The sequence below is a fragment of the Hyla sarda genome, unplaced genomic scaffold (assembly GCF_029499605.1).
Source record: "Hyla sarda isolate aHylSar1 unplaced genomic scaffold, aHylSar1.hap1 scaffold_1026, whole genome shotgun sequence".
Taxonomy (NCBI): domain Eukaryota; kingdom Metazoa; phylum Chordata; class Amphibia; order Anura; family Hylidae; genus Hyla; species Hyla sarda.
The window spans coordinates 76,784-103,180 of NW_026607645.1; the positions used below are offsets into that span (position 1 = coordinate 76,784).

Genomic DNA, 26,397 nt, shown 5'->3' on the forward strand with positions numbered 1-26,397 from the left:
ATTACTCATAGGAATGGAAGGAAGGCTGGCAGCCAACCAGCCTCCCATACACTTTCTGGGTGGGTGGCAGTCAGCCACCCATACATACATACAGCACAGGCTAAACCCACATCATCACTTAAAAAAAGGACAGGCGACCATTGCACTCTGATGGAGCATTTAGCAATGCAATCCATAGCCTGGCTTTTGCCTGAACCCCCATCACTCCTCCTCTTGCATATAAGACAATATTTCAGATCTGCATATGAAAACAACACGCCTACCTTTGTTGCACATAGCTGCCTGCCTGTCTCTAGTTACCCCACTGGCTGTAGCTGCGTCCCTTCCGACATGGAATAACACCAACTGTAACGATAAACTGAAAATTAACAGTATAAACCTGCATCATTTTGGACTCTGGTATTTGCTGAATCTGGGTGACCTGACAATCGATGGTGGTGCCGCTGGTGATTCTGGCCTTCTTGGAATCTGTTGGGCCTATGTGTTAGCTCACACATCACTTGGGTATCCATGGTAACTACCACAACATGGTCATCTGCAGTTTACATCTAGCCCGTGGCATTGAATGGCATTTTAAAAGTGCTAAGGGTCCTGGTGCAATAATCCTCCCATGAGGATCAGCCTCAACGGCTTTGTAGATTGCACTCATGTCAGCAACTCCATATACATTTTTTTTTCTTCATGCTTCTTTCTTCATCCTTTTTTCTTTCTGTCATTCAGACTTTCATTCATTCGATCTCTCTCACTCACTTGCTTTAACTCATTTGTTCTCACTCACTCACTCACTCACTCACTCAATCACTCACTCACTCATTCACTCTCACTCACTCTCACTCTCTCACTCACTCGCTCACTAAGTCAGTCTCTCTCTCTCTCTCTCTTTTTCTTTTTATATATATTTTTTTCCGTCTTCTTCTTCTTCTTCTTCTTCTTCTTCTTCTTCTTCTTCTTCAGACCCTGTCATAGCACTAATGCCTTTCCAATACCACCAGCAGATGGAGACACTCCATTGCAACATTGGTTGTGAGCAGCAGTTTCTAAAAACAAATGCCTCATGGCGGATTTCCCATCCATCAATGGATGGTAAATTTAGTTTTTATCATTCACTGACCACAGAAACCAATGCATGGTCAAGCAACAGCAATGACACACCCTTGTGTATAGGCATGAGACCCTCATGTCATTTAACAGGATTCAGCACCACCCACAAGACAGCTACCTGTCATGTCATGTCAAACCTGCACAGGTGTGCTAGATTATTATTATTTAGTTTTATTTTATTTTTTTACACCAATCAGTGTGCAAACATGGTCATTAAAACGCTAAATGAATAGACGTTCATAAACCAGTCAGTGCAACTCATCATTTTGGTCTCCAATTCTCAAACTCAAATTCTCACCCACGGAGGATTAAATGAGAATCTTTCTTGTTTAACACTGGAATGGGGTGGTGCACTGTTCACTACCCGAAGATACTGCCACATCGGGTCAATGCATAGGGCGACAGAAGCAAGCTTCCAAATCAGCTCCCTTTCTCAAAAATCCATTTAATTTATGGTCCCCAGATAGGGAACGTATGTATCAGTATGTGCTCACAAGTCACCCAAGTGCAAGTATTCACACAAAAAAAAACGTGCCTCAGGATGCGATCTGTCGCAAGATCCTTTCTTTTTTTACACTTGATCTAAGCCAAAAGGCCTAGAGGGGATAACCGGGAAAGGGGTGGACCCAACCATGTCCCCTTCATGAGCACTCACATTACTCATAGGAATGGAAGGAAGGCTGGCAGCCAACCAGCCTCCCATACACTTTCTGGGTGGGTGGCAGTCAGCCACCCATACATACATACAGCACAGGCTAAACCCACATCATCACTTAAAAAAAGGACAGGCGACCATTGCACTCTGATGGAGCATTTAGCAATGCAATCCATAGCCTGGCTTTTGCCTGAACCCCCATCACTCCTCCTCTTGCATATAAGACAATATTTCAGATCTGCATATGAAAACAACACGCCTACCTTTGTTGCACATAGCTGCCTGCCTGTCTCTAGTTACCCCACTGGCTGTAGCTGCGTCCCTTCCGACATGGAATAACACCAACTGTAACGATAAACTGAAAATTAACAGTATAAACCTGCATCATTTTGGACTCTGGTATTTGCTGAATCCGGGTGACCTGACAATCGATGGTGGTGCCGCTGGTGATTCTGGCCTTCTTGGAATCTGTTGGGCCTATGTGTTAGCTCACACATCACTTGGGTATCCATGGTAACTACCACAACATGGTCATCTGCAGTTTACATCTAGCCCGTGGCATTGAATGGCATTTTAAAAGTGCTAAGGGTCCTGGTGCAATAATCCTCCCATGAGGATCAGCCTCAACGGCTTTGTAGATTGCACTCATGTCAGCAACTCCATATACATTTTTTTTTCTTCATGCTTCTTTCTTCATCCTTTTTTCTTTCTGTCATTCAGACTTTCATTCATTCGATCTCTCTCACTCACTTGCTTTAACTCATTTGTTCTCACTCACTCACTCACTCACTCAATCACTCACTCACTCATTCACTCTCACTCACTCTCACTCTCTCACTCACTCGCTCACTAAGTCAGTCTCTCTCTCTCTCTCTCTTTTTCTTTTTATATATATTTTTTTCCGTCTTCTTCTTCTTCTTCTTCTTCTTCTTCTTCAGACCCTGTCATAGCACTAATGCCTTTCCAATACCACCAGCAGATGGAGACACTCCATTGCAACATTGGTTGTGAGCAGCAGTTTCTAAAAACAAATGCCTCATGGCGGATTTCCCATCCATCAATGGATGGTAAATTTTGTTTTTATCATTCACTGACCACAGAAACCAATGCATGGTCAAGCAACAGCAATGACACACCCTTGTGTATAGGCATGAGACCCTCATGTCATTTAACAGGATTCAGCACCACCCACAAGACAGCTACCTGTCATGTCATGTCAAACCTGCACAGGTGTGCTAGATTATTATTATTTAGTTTTATTTTATTTTTTTACACCAATCAGTGTGCAAACATGGTCATTAAAACGCTAAATGAATAGACGTTCATAAACCAGTCAGTGCAACTCATCATTTTGGTCTCCAATTCTCAAACTCAAATTCTCACCCACGGAGGATTAAATGAGAATCTTTCTTGTTTAACACTGGAATGGGGTGGTGCACTGTTCACTACCCGAAGATACTGCCACATCGGGTCAATGCATAGGGCGACAGAAGCAAGCTTCCAAATCAGCTCCCTTTCTCAAAAATCCATTTAATTTATGGTCCCCAGATAGGGAACGTATGTATCAGTATGTGCTCACAAGTCACCCAAGTGCAAGTATTCACACAAAAAAAAACGTGCCTCAGGATGCGATCTGTCGCAAGATCCTTTCTTTTTTTACACTTGATCTAAGCCAAAAGGCCTAGAGGGGATAACCGGGAAAGGGGTGGACCCAACCATGTCCCCTTCATGAGCACTCACATTACTCATAGGAATGGAAGGAAGGCTGGCAGCCAACCAGCCTCCCATACACTTTCTGGGTGGGTGGCAGTCAGCCACCCATACATACATACAGCACAGGCTAAACCCACATCATCACTTAAAAAAAGGACAGGCGACCATTGCACTCTGATGGAGCATTTAGCAATGCAATCCATAGCCTGGCTTTTGCCTGAACCCCCATCACTCCTCCTCTTGCATATAAGACAATATTTCAGATCTGCATATGAAAACAACACGCCTACCTTTGTTGCACATAGCTGCCTGCCTGTCTCTAGTTACCCCACTGGCTGTAGCTGCGTCCCTTCCGACATGGAATAACACCAACTGTAACGATAAACTGAAAATTAACAGTATAAACCTGCATCATTTTGGACTCTGGTATTTGCTGAATCCGGGTGACCTGACAATCGATGGTGGTGCCGCTGGTGATTCTGGCCTTCTTGGAATCTGTTGGGCCTATGTGTTAGCTCACACATCACTTGGGTATCCATGGTAACTACCACAACATGGTCATCTGCAGTTTACATCTAGCCCGTGGCATTGAATGGCATTTTAAAAGTGCTAAGGGTCCTGGTGCAATAATCCTCCCATGAGGATCAGCCTCAACGGCTTTGTAGATTGCACTCATGTCAGCAACTCCATATACATTTTTTTTTCTTCATGCTTCTTTCTTCATCCTTTTTTCTTTCTGTCATTCAGACTTTCATTCATTCGATCTCTCTCACTCACTTGCTTTAACTCATTTGTTCTCACTCACTCACTCACTCACTCAATCACTCACTCACTCATTCACTCTCACTCACTCTCACTCTCTCACTCACTCGCTCACTAAGTCAGTCTCTCTCTCTCTCTCTTTTTCTTTTTATATATATTTTTTTCCGTCTTCTTCTTCTTCTTCTTCTTCTTCTTCTTCTTCTTCAGACCCTGTCATAGCACTAATGCCTTTCCAATACCACCAGCAGATGGAGACACTCCATTGCAACATTGGTTGTGAGCAGCAGTTTCTAAAAACAAATGCCTCATGGCGGATTTCCCATCCATCAATGGATGGTAAATTTTGTTTTTATCATTCACTGACCACAGAAACCAATGCATGGTCAAGCAACAGCAATGACACACCCTTGTGTATAGGCATGAGACCCTCATGTCATTTAACAGGATTCAGCACCACCCACAAGACAGCTACCTGTCATGTCATGTCAAACCTGCACAGGTGTGCTAGATTATTATTATTTAGTTTTATTTTATTTTTTTACACCAATCAGTGTGCAAACATGGTCATTAAAACGCTAAATGAATAGACGTTCATAAACCAGTCAGTGCAACTCATCATTTTGGTCTCCAATTCTCAAACTCAAATTCTCACCCACGGAGGATTAAATGAGAATCTTTCTTGTTTAACACTGGAATGGGGTGGTGCACTGTTCACTACCCGAAGATACTGCCACATCGGGTCAATGCATAGGGCGACAGAAGCAAGCTTCCAAATCAGCTCCCTTTCTCAAAAATCCATTTAATTTATGGTCCCCAGATAGGGAACGTATGTATCAGTATGTGCTCACAAGTCACCCAAGTGCAAGTATTCACACAAAAAAAAACGTGCCTCAGGATGCGATCTGTCGCAAGATCCTTTCTTTTTTTACACTTGATCTAAGCCAAAAGGCCTAGAGGGGATAATCGGGAAAGGGGTGGACCCAACCATGTCCCCTTCATGAGCACTCACATTACTCATAGGAATGGAAGGAAGGCTGGCAGCCAACCAGCCTCCCATACACTTTCTGGGTGGGTGGCAGTCAGCCACCCATACATACATACAGCACAGGCTAAACCCACATCATCACTTAAAAAAAGGACAGGCGACCATTGCACTCTGATGGAGCATTTAGCAATGCAATCCATAGCCTGGCTTTTGCCTGAACCCCCATCACTCCTCCTCTTGCATATAAGACAATATTTCAGATCTGCATATGAAAACAACACGCCTACCTTTGTTGCACATAGCTGCCTGCCTGTCTCTAGTTACCCCACTGGCTGTAGCTGCGTCCCTTCCGACATGGAATAACACCAACTGTAACGATAAACTGAAAATTAACAGTATAAACCTGCATCATTTTGGACTCTGGTATTTGCTGAATCCGGGTGACCTGACAATCGATGGTGGTGCCGCTGGTGATTCTGGCCTTCTTGGAATCTGTTGGGCCTATGTGTTAGCTCACACATCACTTGGGTATCCATGGTAACTACCACAACATGGTCATCTGCAGTTTACATCTAGCCCGTGGCATTGAATGGCATTTTAAAAGTGCTAAGGGTCCTGGTGCAATAATCCTCCCATGAGGATCAGCCTCAACGGCTTTGTAGATTGCACTCATGTCAGCAACTCCATATACATTTTTTTTTCTTCATGCTTCTTTCTTCATCCTTTTTTCTTTCTGTCATACAGACTTTCATTCATTCGATCTCTCTCACTCACTTGCTTTAACTCATTTGTTCTCACTCACTCACTCACTCACTCAATCACTCACTCACTCATTCACTCTCACTCACTCTCACTCTCTCACTCACTCGCTCACTAAGTCAGTCTCTCTCTCTCTCTCTCTTTTTCTTTTTATATATATTTTTTTCCGTCTTCTTCTTCTTCTTCTTCTTCTTCTTCTTCTTCTTCTTCTTCTTCTTCTTCTTCAGACCCTGTCATAGCACTAATGCCTTTCCAATACCACCAGCAGATGGAGACACTCCATTGCAACATTGGTTGTGAGTAGCAGTTTCTAAAAACAAATGCCTAATGGCGGATTTCCCATCCATCAATGGATGGTAAATTTTGTTTTTATCATTCACTGACCACAGAAACCAATGCATGGTCAAGCAACAGCAATGACACACCCTTGTGTATAGGCATGAGACCCTCATGTCATTTAACAGGATTCAGCACCACCCACAAGACAGCTACCTGTCATGTCATGTCAAACCTGCACAGGTGTGCTAGATTATTATTATTTAGTTTTATTTTATTTTTTTACACCAATCAGTGTGCAAACATGGTCATTAAAACGCTAAATGAATAGACGTTCATAAACCAGTCAGTGCAACTCATCATTTTGGTCTCCAATTCTCAAACTCAAATTCTCACCCACGGAGGATTAAATGAGAATCTTTCTTGTTTAACACTGGAATGGGGTGGTGCACTGTTCACTACCCGAAGATACTGCCACATCGGGTCAATGCATAGGGCGACAGAAGCAAGCTTCCAAATCAGCTCCCTTTCTCAAAAATCCATTTAATTTATGGTCCCCAGATAGGGAACGTATGTATCAGTATGTGCTCACAAGTCACCCAAGTGCAAGTATTCACACAAAAAAAAACGTGCCTCAGGATGCGATCTGTCGCAAGATCCTTTCTTTTTTTACACTTGATCTAAGCCAAAAGGCCTAGAGGGGATAACCGGGAAAGGGGTGGACCCAACCATGTCCCCTTCATGAGCACTCACATTACTCATAGGAATGGAAGGAAGGCTGGCAGCCAACCAGCCTCCCATACACTTTCTGGGTGGGTGGCAGTCAGCCACCCATACATACATACAGCACAGGCTAAACCCACATCATCACTTAAAAAAAGGACAGGCGACCATTGCACTCTGATGGAGCATTTAGCAATGCAATCCATAGCCTGGCTTTTGCCTGAACCCCCATCACTCCTCCTCTTGCATATAAGACAATATTTCAGATCTGCATATGAAAACAACACGCCTACCTTTGTTGCACATAGCTGCCTGCCTGTCTCTAGTTACCCCACTGGCTGTAGCTGCGTCCCTTCCGACATGGAATAACACCAACTGTAACGATAAACTGAAAATTAACAGTATAAACCTGCATCATTTTGGACTCTGGTATTTGCTGAATCCGGGTGACCTGACAATCGATGGTGGTGCCGCTGGTGATTCTGGCCTTCTTGGAATCTGTTGGGCCTATGTGTTAGCTCACACATCACTTGGGTATCCATGGTAACTACCACAACATGGTCATCTGCAGTTTACATCTAGCCCGTGGCATTGAATGGCATTTTAAAAGTGCTAAGGGTCCTGGTGCAATAATCCTCCCATGAGGATCAGCCTCAACGGCTTTGTAGATTGCACTCATGTCAGCAACTCCATATACATTTTTTTTTCTTCATGCTTCTTTCTTCATCCTTTTTTCTTTCTGTCATTCAGACTTTCATTCATTCGATCTCTCTCACTCACTTGCTTTAACTCATTTGTTCTCACTCACTCACTCACTCACTCAATCACTCACTCACTCATTCACTCTCACTCACTCTCACTCTCTCACTCACTCGCTCACTAAGTCAGTCTCTCTCTCTCTCTCTCTTTTTCTTTTTATATATATTTTTTTCCGTCTTCTTCTTCTTCTTCTTCTTCTTCAGACCCTGTCATAGCACTAATGCCTTTCCAATACCACCAGCAGATGGAGACACTCCATTGCAACATTGGTTGTGAGCAGCAGTTTCTAAAAACAAATGCCTCATGGCGGATTTCCCATCCATCAATGGATGGTAAATTTTGTTTTTATCATTCACTGACCACAGAAACCAATGCATGGTCAAGCAACAGCAATGACACACCCTTGTGTATAGGCATGAGACCCTCATGTCATTTAACAGGATTCAGCACCACCCACAAGACAGCTACCTGTCATGTCATGTCAAACCTGCACAGGTGTGCTAGATTATTATTATTTAGTTTTATTTTATTTTTTTACACCAATCAGTGTGCAAACATGGTCATTAAAACGCTAAATGAATAGACGTTCATAAACCAGTCAGTGCAACTCATCATTTTGGTCTCCAATTCTCAAACTCAAATTCTCACCCACGGAGGATTAAATGAGAATCTTTCTTGTTTAACACTGGAATGGGGTGGTGCACTGTTCACTACCCGAAGATACTGCCACATCGGGTCAATGCATAGGGCGACAGAAGCAAGCTTCCAAATCAGCTCCCTTTCTCAAAAATCCATTTAATTTATGGTCCCCAGATAGGGAACGTATGTATCAGTATGTGCTCACAAGTCACCCAAGTGCAAGTATTCACACAAAAAAAAACGTGCCTCAGGATGCGATCTGTCGCAAGATCCTTTCTTTTTTTACACTTGATCTAAGCCAAAAGGCCTAGAGGGGATAACCGGGAAAGGGGTGGACCCAACCATGTCCCCTTCATGAGCACTCACATTACTCATAGGAATGGAAGGGAGGCTGGCAGCCAACCAGCTTTCCATACACTTTCTGGGTGGGTGGCAGTCAGCCACCCATACATACATACAGCACAGGCTAAACCCACATCATCACTTAAAAAAAGGACAGGCGACCATTGCACTCTGATGGAGCATTTAGCAATGCAATCCATAGCCTGGCTTTTGCCTGAACCCCCATCACTCCTCCTCTTGCATATAAGACAATATTTCAGATCTGCATATGAAAACAACACGCCTACCTTTGTTGCACATAGCTGCCTGCCTGTCTCTAGTTACCCCACTGGCTGTAGCTGCGTCCCTTCCGACATGGAATAACACCAACTGTAACGATAAACTGAAAATTAACAGTATAAACCTGCATCATTTTGGACTTTGGTATTTGCTGAATCCGGGTGACCTGACAATCGATGGTGGTGCCGCTGGTGATTCTGGCCTTCTTGGAATCTGTTGGGCCTATGTGTTAGCTCACACATCACTTGGGTATCCATGGTAACTACCACAACATGGTCATCTGCAGTTTACATCTAGCCCGTGGCATTGAATGGCATTTTAAAAGTGCTAAGGGTCCTGGTGCAATAATCCTCCCATGAGGATCAGCCTCAACGGCTTTGTAGATTGCACTCATGTCAGCAACTCCATATACATTTTTTTTTCTTCATGCTTCTTTCTTCATCCTTTTTTCTTTCTGTCATTCAGACTTTCATTCATTCGATCTCTCTCACTCACTTGCTTTAACTCATTTGTTCTCACTCACTCACTCACTCACTCACTCAATCACTCACTCACTCATTCACTCTCACTCACTCTCACTCTCTCACTCACTCGCTCACTAAGTCAGTCTCTCTCTCTCTCTCTCTTTTTCTTTTTATATATATTTTTTTCCGTCTTCTTCTTCTTCTTCTTCTTCTTCTTCTTCTTCTTCTTCAGACCCTGTCATAGCACTAATGCCTTTCCAATACCACCAGCAGATGGAGACACTCCATTGCAACATTGGTTGTGAGCAGCAGTTTCTAAAAACAAATGCCTCATGGCGGATTTCCCATCCATCAATGGATGGTAAATTTTGTTTTTATCATTCACTGACCACAGAAACCAATGCATGGTCAAGCAACAGCAATGACACACCCTTGTGTATAGGCATGAGACCCTCATGTCATTTAACAGGATTCAGCACCACCCACAAGACAGCTACCTGTCATGTCATGTCAAACCTGCACAGGTGTGCTAGATTATTATTATTTAGTTTTATTTTATTTTTTTACACCAATCAGTGTGCAAACATGGTCATTAAAACGCTAAATGAATAGACGTTCATAAACCAGTCAGTGCAACTCATCATTTTGGTCTCCAATTCTCAAACTCAAATTCTCACCCACGGAGGATTAAATGAGAATCTTTCTTGTTTAACACTGGAATGGGGTGGTGCACTGTTCACTACCCGAAGATACTGCCACATCGGGTCAATGCATAGGGCGACAGAAGCAAGCTTCCAAATCAGCTCCCTTTCTCAAAAATCCATTTAATTTATGGTCCCCAGATAGGGAACGTATGTATCAGTATGTGCTCACAAGTCACCCAAGTGCAAGTATTCACACAAAAAAAAACGTGCCTCAGGATGCGATCTGTCGCAAGATCCTTTCTTTTTTTACACTTGATCTAAGCCAAAAGGCCTAGAGGGGATAACCGGGAAAGGGGTGGACCCAACCATGTCCCCTTCATGAGCACTCACATTACTCATAGGAATGGAAGGAAGGCTGGCAGCCAACCAGCCTCCCATACACTTTCTGGGTGGGTGGCAGTCAGCCACCCATACATACATACAGCACAGGCTAAACCCACATCATCACTTAAAAAAAGGACAGGCGACCATTGCACTCTGATGGAGCATTTAGCAATGCAATCCATAGCCTGGCTTTTGCCTGAACCCCCATCACTCCTCCTCTTGCATATAAGACAATATTTCAGATCTGCATATGAAAACAACACGCCTACCTTTGTTGCACATAGCTGCCTGCCTGTCTCTAGTTACCCCACTGGCTGTAGCTGCGTCCCTTCCGACATGGAATAACACCAACTGTAACGATAAACTGAAAATTAACAGTATAAACCTGCATCATTTTGGACTCTGGTATTTGCTGAATCCGGGTGACCTGACAATCGATGGTGGTGCCGCTGGTGATTCTGGCCTTCTTGGAATCTGTTGGGCCTATGTGTTAGCTCACACATCACTTGGGTATCCATGGTAACTACCACAACATGGTCATCTGCAGTTTACATCTAGCCCGTGGCATTGAATGGCATTTTAAAAGTGCTAAGGGTCCTGGTGCAATAATCCTCCCATGAGGATCAGCCTCAACGGCTTTGTAGATTGCACTCATGTCAGCAACTCCATATACATTTTTTTTTCTTCATGCTTCTTTCTTCATCCTTTTTTCTTTCTGTCATTCAGACTTTCATTCATTCGATCTCTCTCACTCACTTGCTTTAACTCATTTGTTCTCACTCACTCACTCACTCACTCAATCACTCACTCACTCATTCACTCTCACTCACTCTCACTCTCTCACTCACTCGCTCACTAAGTCAGTCTCTCTCTCTCTCTCTCTCTTTTTCTTTTTATATATATTTTTTTCCGTCTTCTTCTTCTTCTTCTTCTTCTTCTTCTTCTTCTTCAGACCCTGTCATAGCACTAATGCCTTTCCAATACCACCAGCAGATGGAGACACTCCATTGCAACATTGGTTGTGAGCAGCAGTTTCTAAAAACAAATGCCTCATGGCGGATTTCCCATCCATCAATGGATGGTAAATTTTGTTTTTATCATTCACTGACCACAGAAACCAATGCATGGTCAAGCAACAGCAATGACACACCCTTGTGTATAGGCATGAGACCCTCATGTCATTTAACAGGATTCAGCACCACCCACAAGACAGCTACCTGTCATGTCATGTCAAACCTGCACAGGTGTGCTAGATTATTATTATTTAGTTTTATTTTATTTTTTTACACCAATCAGTGTGCAAACATGGTCATTAAAACGCTAAATGAATAGACGTTCATAAACCAGTCAGTGCAACTCATCATTTTGGTCTCCAATTCTCAAACTCAAATTCTCACCCACGGAGGATTAAATGAGAATCTTTCTTGTTTAACACTGGAATGGGGTGGTGCACTGTTCACTACCCGAAGATACTGCCACATCGGGTCAATGCATAGGGCGACAGATGAAAGCTTCCAAATCAGCTCCCTTTCTCAAAAATCCATTTAATTTATGGTCCCCAGATAGGGAACGTATGTATCAGTATGTGCTCACAAGTCACCCAAGTGCAAGTATTCACACAAAAAAAAACGTGCCTCAGGATGCGATCTGTCGCAAGATCCTTTCTTTTTTTACACTTGATCTAAGCCAAAAGGCCTAGAGGGGATAACCGGGAAAGGGGTGGACCCAACCATGTCCCCTTCATGAGCACTCACATTACTCATTGGAATGGAAGGAAGGCTGGCAGCCAACCAGCCTCCCATACACTTTCTGGGTGGGTGGCAGTCAGCCACCCATACATACATACAGCACAGGCTAAACCCACATCATCACTTAAAAAAAGGACAGGCGACCATTGCACTCTGATGGAGCATTTAGCAATGCAATCCATAGCCTGGCTTTTGCCTGAACCCCCATCACTCCTCCTCTTGCATATAAGACAATATTTCAGATCTGCATATGAAAACAACACGCCTACCTTTGTTGCACATAGCTGCCTGCCTGTCTCTAGTTACCCCACTGGCTGTAGCTGCGTCCCTTCCGACATGGAATAACACCAACTGTAACGATAAACTGAAAATTAACAGTATAAACCTGCATCATTTTGGACTCTGGTATTTGCTGAATCCGGGTGACCTGACAATCGATGGTGGTGCCGCTGGTGATTCTGGCCTTCTTGGAATCTGTTGGGCCTATGTGTTAGCTCACACATCACTTGGGTATCCATGGTAACTACCACAACATGGTCATCTGCAGTTTACATCTAGCCCGTGGCATTGAATGGCATTTTAAAAGTGCTAAGGGTCCTGGTGCAATAATCCTCCCATGAGGATCAGCCTCAACGGCTTTGTAGATTGCACTCATGTCAGCAACTCCATATACATTTTTTTTTCTTCATGCTTCTTTCTTCATCCTTTTTTCTTTCTGTCATTCAGACTTTCATTCATTCGATCTCTCTCACTCACTTGCTTTAACTCATTTGTTCTCACTCACTCACTCACTCACTCAATCACTCACTCACTCATTCACTCTCACTCACTCTCACTCTCTCACTCACTCGCTCACTAAGTCAGTCTCTCTCTCTCTCTCTCTTTTTCTTTTTATATATATTTTTTTCCGTCTTCTTCTTCTTCTTCTTCTTCTTCTTCAGACCCTGTCATAGCACTAATGCCTTTCCAATACCACCAGCAGATGGAGACACTCCATTGCAACATTGGTTGTGAGCAGCAGTTTCTAAAAACAAATGCCTCATGGCGGATTTCCCATCCATCAATGGATGGTAAATTTTGTTTTTATCATTCACTGACCACAGAAACCAATGCATGGTCAAGCAACAGCAATGACACACCCTTGTGTATAGGCATGAGACCCTCATGTCATTTAACAGGATTCAGCACCACCCACAAGACAGCTACCTGTCATGTCATGTCAAACCTGCACAGGTGTGCTAGATTATTATTATTTAGTTTTATTTTATTTTTTTACACCAATCAGTGTGCAAACATGGTCATTAAAACGCTAAATGAATAGACGTTCATAAACCAGTCAGTGCAACTCATCATTTTGGTCTCCAATTCTCAAACTCAAATTCTCACCCACGGAGGATTAAATGAGAATCTTTCTTGTTTAACACTGGAATGGGGTGGTGCACTGTTCACTACCCGAAGATACTGCCACATCGGGTCAATGCATAGGGCGACAGAAGCAAGCTTCCAAATCAGCTCCCTTTCTCAAAAATCCATTTAATTTATGGTCCCCAGATAGGGAACGTATGTATCAGTATGTGCTCACAAGTCACCCAAGTGCAAGTATTCACACAAAAAAAAACGTGCCTCAGGATGCGATCTGTCGCAAGATCCTTTCTTTTTTTACACTTGATCTAAGCCAAAAGGCCTAGAGGGGATAACCGGGAAAGGGGTGGACCCAACCATGTCCCCTTCATGAGCACTCACATTACTCATAGGAATGGAAGGAAGGCTGGCAGCCAACCAGCCTCCCATACACTTTCTGGGTGGGTGGCAGTCAGCCACCCATACATACATACAGCACAGGCTAAACCCACATCATCACTTAAAAAAAGGACAGGCGACCATTGCACTCTGATGGAGCATTTAGCAATGCAATCCATAGCCTGGCTTTTGCCTGAACCCCCATCACTCCTCCTCTTGCATATAAGACAATATTTCAGATCTGCATATGAAAACAACACGCCTACCTTTGTTGCACATAGCTGCCTGCCTGTCTCTAGTTACCCCACTGGCTGTAGCTGCGTCCCTTCCGACATGGAATAACACCAACTGTAACGATAAACTGAAAATTAACAGTATAAACCTGCATCATTTTGGACTCTGGTATTTGCTGAATCCGGGTGACCTGACAATCGATGGTGGTGCCGCTGGTGATTCTGGCCTTCTTGGAATCTGTTGGGCCTATGTGTTAGCTCACACATCACTTGGGTATCCATGGTAACTACCACAACATGGTCATCTGCAGTTTACATCTAGCCCGTGGCATTGAATGGCATTTTAAAAGTGCTAAGGGTCCTGGTGCAATAATCCTCCCATGAGGATCAGCCTCAACGGCTTTGTAGATTGCACTCATGTCAGCAACTCCATATACATTTTTTTTTCTTCATGCTTCTTTCTTCATCCTTTTTTCTTTCTGTCATTCAGACTTTCATTCATTCGATCTCTCTCACTCACTTGCTTTAACTCATTTGTTCTCACTCACTCACTCACTCACTCAATCACTCACTCACTCATTCACTCTCACTCACTCTCACTCTCTCACTCACTCGCTCACTAAGTCAGTCTCTCTCTCTCTCTCTCTTTTTCTTTTTATATATATTTTTTTCCGTCTTCTTCTTCTTCTTCTTCTTCTTCTTCAGACCCTGTCATAGCACTAATGCCTTTCCAATACCACCAGCAGATGGAGACACTCCATTGCAACATTGGTTGTGAGCAGCAGTTTCTAAAAACAAATGCCTCATGGCGGATTTCCCATCCATCAATGGATGGTAAATTTTGTTTTTATCATTCACTGACCACAGAAACCAATGCATGGTCAAGCAACAGCAATGACACACCCTTGTGTATAGGCATGAGACCCTCATGTCATTTAACAGGATTCAGCACCACCCACAAGACAGCTACCTGTCATGTCATGTCAAACCTGCACAGGTGTGCTAGATTATTATTATTTAGTTTTATTTTATTTTTTTACACCAATCAGTGTGCAAACATGGTCATTAAAACGCTAAATGAATAGACGTTCATAAACCAGTCAGTGCAACTCATCATTTTGGTCTCCAATTCTCAAACTCAAATTCTCACCCACGGAGGATTAAATGAGAATCTTTCTTGTTTAACACTGGAATGGGGTGGTGCACTGTTCACTACCCGAAGATACTGCCACATCGGGTCAATGCATAGGGCGACAGAAGCAAGCTTCCAAATCAGCTCCCTTTCTCAAAAATCCATTTAATTTATGGTCCCCAGATAGGGAACGTATGTATCAGTATGTGCTCACAAGTCACCCAAGTGCAAGTATTCACACAAAAAAAAACGTGCCTCAGGATGCGATCTGTCGCAAGATCCTTTCTTTTTTTACACTTGATCTAAGCCAAAAGGCCTAGAGGGGATAACCGGGAAAGGGGTGGACCCAACCATGTCCCCTTCATGAGCACTCACATTACTCATAGGAATGGAAGGAAGGCTGGCAGCCAACCAGCCTCCCATACACTTTCTGGGTGGGTGGCAGTCAGCCACCCATACATACATACAGCACAGGCTAAACCCACATCATCACTTAAAAAAAGGACAGGCGACCATTGCACTCTGATGGAGCATTTAGCAATGCAATCCATAGCCTGGCTTTTGCCTGAACCCCCATCACTCCTCCTCTTGCATATAAGACAATATTTCAGATCTGCATATGAAAACAACACGCCTACCTTTGTTGCACATAGCTGCCTGCCTGTCTCTAGTTACCCCACTGGCTGTAGCTGCGTCCCTTCCGACATGGAATAACACCAACTGTAACGATAAACTGAAAATTAACAGTATAAACCTGCATCATTTTGGACTCTGGTATTTGCTGAATCCGGGTGACCTGACAATCGATGGTGGTGCCGCTGGTGATTCTGGCCTTCTTGGAATCTGTTGGGCCTATGTGTTAGCTCACACATCACTTGGGTATCCATGGTAACTACCACAACATGGTCATCTGCAGTTTACATCTAGCCCGTGGCATTGAATGGCATTTTAAAAGTGCTAAGGGTCCTGGTGCAATAATCCTCCCATGAGGATCAGCCTCAACGGCTTTGTAGATTGCACTCATGTCAGCAACTCCATATACATTTTTTTTTCTTCATGCTTCTTTCTTCATCCTTTTTTCTTTCTGTCATTCAGACTTTCATTCATTCGATCTCTCTCACTCACTTGCTTTAACTCATTTGTTCTCACTCACTCACTCACTCACTCAATCACTCACTCACTCATTCACTCTCACTCACTCTCACTCTCTCACTCACTCGCTCACTAAGTCAGTCTCTCTCTCTCTCTCTCTTTTTCTTTTTATATATATTTTTTTCCGTCTTCTTCTTCTTCTTCTTCTTCTTCAGACCCTGTCATAGCACTAATGCCTTTCCAATACCACCAGCAGATGGAGACACTCCATTGCAACATTGGTTGTGAGCAGCAGTTTCTAAAAACAAATGCCTCATGGCGGATTTCCCATCCATCAATGGATGGTAAATTTTGTTTTTATCATTCACTGACCACAGAAACCAATGCATGGTCAAGCAACAGCAATGACACACCCTTGTGTATAGGCATGAGACCCTCATGTCATTTAACAGGATTCAGCACCACCCACAAGACAGCTACCTGTCATGTCATGTCAAACCTGCACAGGTGTGCTAGATTATTATTATTTAGTTTTATTTTATTTTTTTACACCAATCAGTGTGCAAACATGGTCATTAAAACGCTAAATGAATAGACGTTCATAAACCAGTCAGTGCAACTCATCATTTTGGTCTCCAATTCTCAAACTCAAATTCTCACCCACGGAGGATTAAATGAGAATCTTTCTTGTTTAACACTGGAATGGGGTGGTGCACTGTTCACTACCCGAAGATACTGCCACATCGGGTCAATGCATAGGGCGACAGAAGCAAGCTTCCAAATCAGCTCCCTTTCTCAAAAATCCATTTAATTTATGGTCCCCAGATAGGGAACGTATGTATCAGTATGTGCTCACAAGTCACCCAAGTGCAAGTATTCACACAAAAAAAAACGTGCCTCAGGATGCGATCTGTCGCAAGATCCTTTCTTTTTTTACACTTGATCTAAGCCAAAAGGCCTAGAGGGGATAACCGGGAAAGGGGTGGACCCAACCATGTCCCCTTCATGAGCACTCACATTACTCATAGGAATGGAAGGAAGGCTGGCAGCCAACCAGCCTCCCATACACTTTCTGGGTGGGTGGCAGTCAGCCACCCATACATACATACAGCACAGGCTAAACCCACATCATCACTTAAAAAAAGGACAGGCGACCATTGCACTCTGATGGAGCATTTAGCAATGCAATCCATAGCCTGGCTTTTGCCTGAACCCCCATCACTCCTCCTCTTGCATATAAGACAATATTTCAGATCTGCATATGAAAACAACACGCCTACCTTTGTTGCACATAGCTGCCTGCCTGTCTCTAGTTACCCCACTGGCTGTAGCTGCGTCCCTTCCGACATGGAATAACACCAACTGTAACGATAAACTGAAAATTAACAGTATAAACCTGCATCATTTTGGACTCTGGTATTTGCTGAATCCGGGTGACCTGACAATCGATGGTGGTGCCGCTGGTGATTCTGGCCTTCTTGGAATCTGTTGGGCCTATGTGTTAGCTCACACATCACTTGGGTATCCATGGTAACTACCACAACATGGTCATCTGCAGTTTACATCTAGCCCGTGGCATTGAATGGCATTTTAAAAGTGCTAAGGGTCCTGGTGCAATAATCCTCCCATGAGGATCAGCCTCAACGGCTTTGTAGATTGCACTCATGTCAGCAACTCCATATACATTTTTTTTTCTTCATGCTTCTTTCTTCATCCTTTTTTCTTTCTGTCATTCAGACTTTCATTCATTCGATCTCTCTCACTCACTTGCTTTAACTCATTTGTTCTCACTCACTCACTCACTCACTCAATCACTCACTCACTCATTCACTCTCACTCACTCTCACTCTCTCACTCACTCGCTCACTAAGTCAGTCTCTCTCGCTCTCTCTTTTTCTTTTTATATATATTTTTTTCCGTCTTCTTCTTCTTCTTCTTCTTCTTCTTCTTCTTCTTCTTCTTCTTCAGACCCTGTCATAGCACTAATGCCTTTCCAATACCACCAGCAGATGGAGACACTCCATTGCAACATTGGTTGTGAGCAGCAGTTTCTAAAAACAAATGCCTCATGGCGGATTTCCCATCCATCAATGGATGGTAAATTTTGTTTTTATCATTCACTGACCACAGAAACCAATGCATGGTCAAGCAACAGCAATGACACACCCTTGTGTATAGGCATGAGACCCTCATGTCATTTAACAGGATTCAGCACCACCCACAAGACAGCTACCTGTCATGTCATGTCAAACCTGCACAGGTGTGCTAGATTATTATTATTTAGTTTTATTTTATTTTTTTACACCAATCAGTGTGCAAACATGGTCATTAAAACGCTAAATGAATAGACGTTCATAAACCAGTCAGTGCAACTCATCATTTTGGTCTCCAATTCTCAAACTCAAATTCTCACCCACGGAGGATTAAATGAGAATCTTTCTTGTTTAACACTGGAATGGGGTGGTGCACTGTTCACTACCCGAAGATACTGCCACATCGGGTCAATGCATAGGGCGACAGAAGCAAGCTTCCAAATCAGCTCCCTTTCTCAAAAATCCATTTAATTTATGGTCCCCAGATAGGGAACGTATGTATCAGTATGTGCTCACAAGTCACCCAAGTGCAAGTATTCACACAAAAAAAAACGTGCCTCAGGATGCGATCTGTCGCAAGATCCTTTCTTTTTTTACACTTGATCTAAGCCAAAAGGCCTAGAGGGGATAACCGGGAAAGGGGTGGACCCAACCATGTCCCCTTCATGAGCACTCACATTACTCATAGGAATGGAAGGAAGGCTGGCAGCCAACCAGCCTCCCATACACTTTCTGGGTGGGTGGCAGTCAGCCACCCATACATACATACAGCACAGGCTAAACCCACATCATCACTTAAAAAAAGGACAGGCGACCATTGCACTCTGATGGAGCATTTAGCAATGCAATCCATAGCCTGGCTTTTGCCTGAACCCCCATCACTCCTCCTCTTGCATATAAGACAATATTTCAGATCTGCATATGAAAACAACACGCCTACCTTTGTTGCACATAGCTGCCTGCCTGTCTCTAGTTACCCCACTGGCTGTAGCTGCGTCCCTTCCGACATGGAATAACACCAACTGTAACGATAAACTGAAAATTAACAGTATAAACCTGCATCATTTTGGACTCTGGTATTTGCTGAATCCGGGTGACCTGACAATCGATGGTGGTGCCGCTGGTGATTCTGGCCTTCTTGGAATCTGTTGGGCCTATGTGTTAGCTCACACATCACTTGGGTATCCATGGTAACTACCACAACATGGTCATCTGCAGTTTACATCTAGCCCGTGGCATTGAATGGCATTTTAAAAGTGCTAAGGGTCCTGGTGCAATAATCCTCCCATGAGGATCAGCCTCAACGGCTTTGTAGATTGCACTCATGTCAGCAACTCCATATACATTTTTTTTCTTCATGCTTCTTTCTTCATCCTTTTTTCTTTCTGTCATTCAGACTTTCATTCATTCGATCTCTCTCACTCACTTGCTTTAACTCATTTGTTCTCACTCACTCACTCACTCACTCACTCAATCACTCACTCACTCATTCACTCTCACTCACTCTCACTCTCTCACTCACTCGCTCACTAAGTCAGTCTCTCTCTCTCTCTCTCTCTCTCTTTTTCTTTTTATATATATTTTTTTCCGTCTTCTTCTTCTTCTTCTTCTTCTTCAGACCCTGTCATAGCACTAATGCCTTTCCAATACCACCAGCAGATGGAGACACTCCATTGCAACATTGGTTGTGAGCAGCAGTTTCTAAAAACAAATGCCTCATGGCGGATTTCCCATCCATCAATGGATGGTAAATTTTGTTTTTATCATTCACTGACCACAGAAACCAATGCATGGTCAAGCAACAGCAATGACACACCCTTGTGTATAGGCATGAGACCCTCATGTCATTTAACAGGATTCAGCACCACCCACAAGACAGCTACCTGTCATGTCATGTCAAACCTGCACAGGTGTGCTAGATTATTATTATTTAGTTTTATTTTATTTTTTTACACCAATCAGTGTGCAAACATGGTCATTAAAACGCTAAATGAATAGACGTTCATAAACCAGTCAGTGCAACTCATCATTTTGGTCTCCAATTCTCAAACTCAAATTCTCACCCACGGAGGATTAAATGAGAATCTTTCTTGTTTAACACTGGAATGGGGTGGTGCACTGTTCACTACCCGAAGATACTGCCACATCGGGTCAATGCATAGGGCGACAGAAGCAAGCTTCCAAATCAGCTCCCTTTCTCAAAAATCCATTTAATTTATGGTCCCCAGATAGGGAACGTATGTATCAGTATGTGCTCACAAGTCACCCAAGTGCAAGTATTCACACAAAAAAAAAACGTGCCTCAGGATGCGATCTGTCGCAAGATCCTTTCTTTTTTTACACTTGATCTAAGCCAAAAGGCCTAGAGGGGATAACCGGGAAAGGGGTGGACCCAACCATGTCCCCTTCATGAGCACTCACATTACTCATAGGAATGGAAGGAAGGCTGGCAGCCAACCAGCCTCCCATACACTTTCTGGGTGGGTGGCAGTCAGCCACCCATACATACATACAGCACAGGCTAAACCCACATCATCACTTAAAAAAAGGACAGGCGACCATTGCACTCTGATGGAGCATTTAGCAATGCAATCCATAGCCTGGCTTTTGCCTGAACCCCCATCACTCCTCCTCTTGCATATAAGACAATATTTCAGATCTGCATATGAAAACAACACGCCTACCTTTGTTGCACATAGCTGCCTGCCTGTCTCTAGTTACCCCACTGGCTGTAGCTGCGTCCCTTCCGACATGGAATAACACCAACTGTAACGATAAACTGAAAATTAACAGTATAAACCTGCATCATTTTGGACTCTGGTATTTGCTGAATCCGGGTGACCTGACAATCGATGGTGGTGCCGCTGGTGATTCTGGCCTTCTTGGAATCTGTTGGGCCTATGTGTTAGCTCACACATCACTTGGGTATCCATGGTAACTACCACAACATGGTCATCTGCAGTTTACATCTAGCCCGTGGCATTGAATGGCATTTTAAAAGTGCTAAGGGTCCTGGTGCAATAATCCTCCCATGAGGATCAGCCTCAACGGCTTTGTAGATTGCACTCATGTCAGCAACTCCATATACATTTTTTTTTTCTTCATGCTTCTTTCTTCATCCTTTTTTCTTTCTGTCATTCAGACTTTCATTCATTCGATCTCTCTCACTCACTTGCTTTAACTCATTTGTTCTCACTCACTCACTCACTCACTCACTCAATCACTCACTCACTCATTCACTCTCACTCACTCTCACTCTCTCACTCACTCGCTCACTAAGTCAGTCTCTCTCTCTCTCTCTCTTTTTCTTTTTATATATATTTTTTTCCGTCTTCTTCTTCTTCTTCTTCTTCTTCTTCTTCTTCTTCTTCAGACCCTGTCATAGCACTAATGCCTTTCCAATACCACCAGCAGATGGAGACACTCCATTGCAACATTGGTTGTGAGCAGCAGTTTCTAAAAACAAATGCCTCATGGCGGATTTCCCATCCATCAATGGATGGTAAATTTTGTTTTTATCATTCACTGACCACAGAAACCAATGCATGGTCAAGCAACAGCAATGACACACCCTTGTGTATAGGCATGAGACCCTCATGTCATTTAACAGGATTCAGCACCACCCACAAGACAGCTACCTGTCATGTCATGTCAAACCTGCACAGGTGTGCTAGATTATTATTATTTAGTTTTATTTTATTTTTTTACACCAATCAGTGTGCAAACATGGTCATTAAAACGCTAAATGAATAGACGTTCATAAACCAGTCAGTGCAACTCATCATTTTGGTCTCCAATTCTCAAACTCAAATTCTCACCCACGGAGGATTAAATGAGAATCTTTCTTGTTTAACACTGGAATGGGGTGGTGCACTGTTCACTACCCGAAGATACTGCCACATCGGGTCAATGCATAGGGCGACAGAAGCAAGCTTCCAAATCAGCTCCCTTTCTCAAAAATCCATTTAATTTATGGTCCCCAGATAGGGAACGTATGTATCAGTATGTGCTCACAAGTCACCCAAGTGCAAGTATTCACACAAAAAAAAACGTGCCTCAGGATGCGATCTGTCGCAAGATCCTTTCTTTTTTTACACTTGATCTAAGCCAAAAGGCCTAGAGGGGATAACCGGGAAAGGGGTGGACCCAACCATGTCCCCTTCATGAGCACTCACATTACTCATAGGAATGGAAGGAAGGCTGGCAGCCAACCAGCCTCCCATACACTTTCTGGGTGGGTGGCAGTCAGCCACCCATACATACATACAGCACAGGCTAAACCCACATCATCACTTAAAAAAAGGACAGGCGACCATTGCACTCTGATGGAGCATTTAGCAATGCAATCCATAGCCTGGCTTTTGCCTGAACCCCCATCACTCCTCCTCTTGCATATAAGACAATATTTCAGATCTGCATATGAAAACAACACGCCTACCTTTGTTGCACATAGCTGCCTGCCTGTCTCTAGTTACCCCACTGGCTGTAGCTGCGTCCCTTCCGACATGGAATAACACCAACTGTAACGATAAACTGAAAATTAACAGTATAAACCTGCATCATTTTGGACTCTGGTATTTGCTGAATCCGGGTGACCTGACAATCGATGGTGGTGCCGCTGGTGATTCTGGCCTTCTTGGAATCTGTTGGGCCTATGTGTTAGCTCACACATCACTTGGGTATCCATGGTAACTACCACAACATGGTCATCTGCAGTTTACATCTAGCCCGTGGCATTGAATGGCATTTTAAAAGTGCTAAGGGTCCTGGTGCAATAATCCTCCCATGAGGATCAGCCTCAACGGCTTTGTAGATTGCACTCATGTCAGCAACTCCATATACATTTTTTTTCTTCATGCTTCTTTCTTCATCCTTTTTTCTTTCTGTCATTCAGACTTTCATTCATTCGATCTCTCTCACTCACTTGCTTTAACTCATTTGTTCTCACTCACTCACTCACTCACTCACTCAATCACTCACTCACTCATTCACTCTCACTCACTCTCACTCTCTCACTCACTCGCTCACTAAGTCAGTCTCTCTCTCTCTCTCTCTCTCTCTTTTTCTTTTTATATATATTTTTTTCCGTCTTCTTCTTCTTCTTCTTCTTCTTCAGACCCTGTCATAGCACTAATGCCTTTCCAATACCACCAGCAGATGGAGACACTCCATTGCAACATTGGTTGTGAGCAGCAGTTTCTAAAAACAAATGCCTCATGGCGGATTTCCCATCCATCAATGGATGGTAAATTTTGTTTTTATCATTCACTGACCACAGAAACCAATGCATGGTCAAGCAACAGCAATGACACACCCTTGTGTATAGGCATGAGACCCTCATGTCATTTAACAGGATTCAGCACCACCCACAAGACAGCTACCTGTCATGTCATGTCAAACCTGCACAGGTGTGCTAGATTATTATTATTTAGTTTTATTTTATTTTTTTACACCAATCAGTGTGCAAACATGGTCATTAAAACGCTAAATGAATAGACGTTCATAAACCAGTCAGTGCAACTCATCATTTTGGTCTCCAATTCTCAAACTCAAATTCTCACCCACGGAGGATTAAATGAGAATCTTTCTTGTTTAACACTGGAATGGGGTGGTGCACTGTTCACTACCCGAAGATACTGCCACATCGGGTCAATGCATAGGGCGACAGAAGCAAGCTTCCAAATCAGCTCCCTTTCTCAAAAATCCATTTAATTTATGGTCCCCAGATAGGGAACGTATGTATCAGTATGTGCTCACAAGTCACCCAAGTGCAAGTATTCACACAAAAAAAAACGTGCCTCAGGATGCGATCTGTCGCAAGATCCTTTCTTTTTTTACACTTGATCTAAGCCAAAAGGCCTAGAGGGGATAACCGGGAAAGGGGTGGACCCAACCATGTCCCCTTCATGAGCACTCACATTACTCATAGGAATGGAAGGAAGGCTGGCAGCCAACCAGCCTCCCATACACTTTCTGGGTGGGTGGCAGTCAGCCACCCATACATACATACAGCACAGGCTAAACCCACATCATCACTTAAAAAAAGGACAGGCGACCATTGCACTCTGATGGAGCATTTAGCAATGCAATCCATAGCCTGGCTTTTGCCTGAACCCCCATCACTCCTCCTCTTGCATATAAGACAATATTTCAGATCTGCATATGAAAACAACACGCCTACCTTTGTTGCACATAGCTGCCTGCCTGTCTCTAGTTACCCCACTGGCTGTAGCTGCGTCCCTTCCGACATGGAATAACACCAACTGTAACGATAAACTGAAAATTAACAGTATAAACCTGCATCATTTTGGACTCTGGTATTTGCTGAATCCGGGTGACCTGACAATCGATGGTGGTGCCGCTGGTGATTCTGGCCTTCTTGGAATCTGTTGGGCCTATGTGTTAGCTCACACATCACTTGGGTATCCATGGTAACTACCACAACATGGTCATCTGCAGTTTACATCTAGCCCGTGGCATTGAATGGCATTTTAAAAGTGCTAAGGGTCCTGGTGCAATAATCCTCCCATGAGGATCAGCCTCAACGGCTTTGTAGATTGCACTCATGTCAGCAACTCCATATACATTTTTTTTTCTTCATGCTTCTTTCTTCATCCTTTTTTCTTTCTGTCATTCAGACTTTCATTCATTCGATCTCTCTCACTCACTTGCTTTAACTCATTTGTTCTCACTCACTCACTCACTCACTCAATCACTCACTCACTCATTCACTCTCACTCACTCTCACTCTCTCACTCACTCGCTCACTAAGTCAGTCTCTCTCTCTCTCTCTCTTTTTCTTTTTATATATATTTTTTTCCGTCTTCTTCTTCTTCTTCTTCTTCAGACCCTGTCATAGCACTAATGCCTTTCCAATACCACCAGCAGATGGAGACACTCCATTGCAACATTGGTTGTGAGCAGCAGTTTCTAAAAACAAATGCCTCATGGCGGATTTCCCATCCATCAATGGATGGTAAATTTTGTTTTTATCATTCACTGACCACAGAAACCAATGCATGGTCAAGCAACAGCAATGACACACCCTTGTGTATAGGCATGAGACCCTCATGTCATTTAACAGGATTCAGCACCACCCACAAGACAGCTACCTGTCATGTCATGTCAAACCTGCACAGGTGTGCTAGATTATTATTATTTAGTTTTATTTTATTTTTTTACACCAATCAGTGTGCAAACATGGTCATTAAAACGCTAAATGAATAGACGTTCATAAACCAGTCAGTGCAACTCATCATTTTGGTCTCCAATTCTCAAACTCAAATTCTCACCCACGGAGGATTAAATGAGAATCTTTCTTGTTTAACACTGGAATGGGGTGGTGCACTGTTCACTACCCGAAGATACTGCCACATCGGGTCAATGCATAGGGCAACAGAAGCAAGCTTCCAAATCAGCTCCCTTTCTCAAAAATCCATTTAATTTATGGTCCCCAGATAGGGAACGTATGTATCAGTATGTGCTCACAAGTCACCCAAGTGCAAGTATTCACACAAAAAAAAACGTGCCTCAGGATGCGATCTGTCGCAAGATCCTTTCTTTTTTTACACTTGATCTAAGCCAAAAGGCCTAGAGGGGATAACCGGGAAAGGGGTGGACCCAACCATGTCCCCTTCATGAGCACTCACATTACTCATAGGAATGGAAGGAAGGCTGGCAGCCAACCAGCCTCCCATACACTTTCTGGGTGGGTGGCAGTCAGCCACCCATACATACATACAGCACAGGCTAAACCCACATCATCACTTAAAAAAAGGACAGGCGACCATTGCACTCTGATGGAGCATTTAGCAATGCAATCCATAGCCTGGCTTTTGCCTGAACCCCCATCACTCCTCCTCTTGCATATAAGA

The 26,397-nt window shown here is 43.4% G+C and overlaps 15 pseudogenes; all 15 read right to left on the bottom strand.

Moving 5' to 3' along the window:
• Positions 1-1,444: 1,444 nt before the first annotated feature.
• LOC130298933 (U2 spliceosomal RNA) lies at positions 1,445-1,708 on the bottom strand (annotated as a pseudogene).
• A 1,476-nt stretch (positions 1,709-3,184) lies between these two features.
• LOC130298934 (U2 spliceosomal RNA) lies at positions 3,185-3,448 on the bottom strand (annotated as a pseudogene).
• Positions 3,449-4,928: 1,480 nt separating this feature from the next.
• LOC130298935 (U2 spliceosomal RNA) lies at positions 4,929-5,192 on the bottom strand (annotated as a pseudogene).
• Positions 5,193-6,692: 1,500 nt separating this feature from the next.
• Positions 6,693-6,956, bottom strand: LOC130298936 (U2 spliceosomal RNA; annotated as a pseudogene).
• Positions 6,957-8,426: 1,470 nt separating this feature from the next.
• On the bottom strand, positions 8,427-8,690 carry LOC130298937 (U2 spliceosomal RNA; annotated as a pseudogene).
• Positions 8,691-10,179: 1,489 nt separating this feature from the next.
• On the bottom strand, positions 10,180-10,443 carry LOC130298938 (U2 spliceosomal RNA; annotated as a pseudogene).
• Positions 10,444-11,927: 1,484 nt separating this feature from the next.
• On the bottom strand, positions 11,928-12,191 carry LOC130298897 (U2 spliceosomal RNA; annotated as a pseudogene).
• Positions 12,192-13,664: 1,473 nt separating this feature from the next.
• Positions 13,665-13,928, bottom strand: LOC130298939 (U2 spliceosomal RNA; annotated as a pseudogene).
• Positions 13,929-15,401: 1,473 nt separating this feature from the next.
• On the bottom strand, positions 15,402-15,665 carry LOC130298940 (U2 spliceosomal RNA; annotated as a pseudogene).
• Positions 15,666-17,135: 1,470 nt separating this feature from the next.
• On the bottom strand, positions 17,136-17,399 carry LOC130298941 (U2 spliceosomal RNA; annotated as a pseudogene).
• Positions 17,400-18,888: 1,489 nt separating this feature from the next.
• LOC130298943 (U2 spliceosomal RNA) lies at positions 18,889-19,152 on the bottom strand (annotated as a pseudogene).
• Positions 19,153-20,631: 1,479 nt separating this feature from the next.
• Positions 20,632-20,896, bottom strand: LOC130298889 (U2 spliceosomal RNA; annotated as a pseudogene).
• Positions 20,897-22,386: 1,490 nt separating this feature from the next.
• On the bottom strand, positions 22,387-22,650 carry LOC130298944 (U2 spliceosomal RNA; annotated as a pseudogene).
• Positions 22,651-24,129: 1,479 nt separating this feature from the next.
• On the bottom strand, positions 24,130-24,393 carry LOC130298945 (U2 spliceosomal RNA; annotated as a pseudogene).
• A 1,467-nt stretch (positions 24,394-25,860) lies between these two features.
• On the bottom strand, positions 25,861-26,124 carry LOC130298906 (U2 spliceosomal RNA; annotated as a pseudogene).
• Between the last annotated feature and the right edge of the window lie 273 nt (positions 26,125-26,397).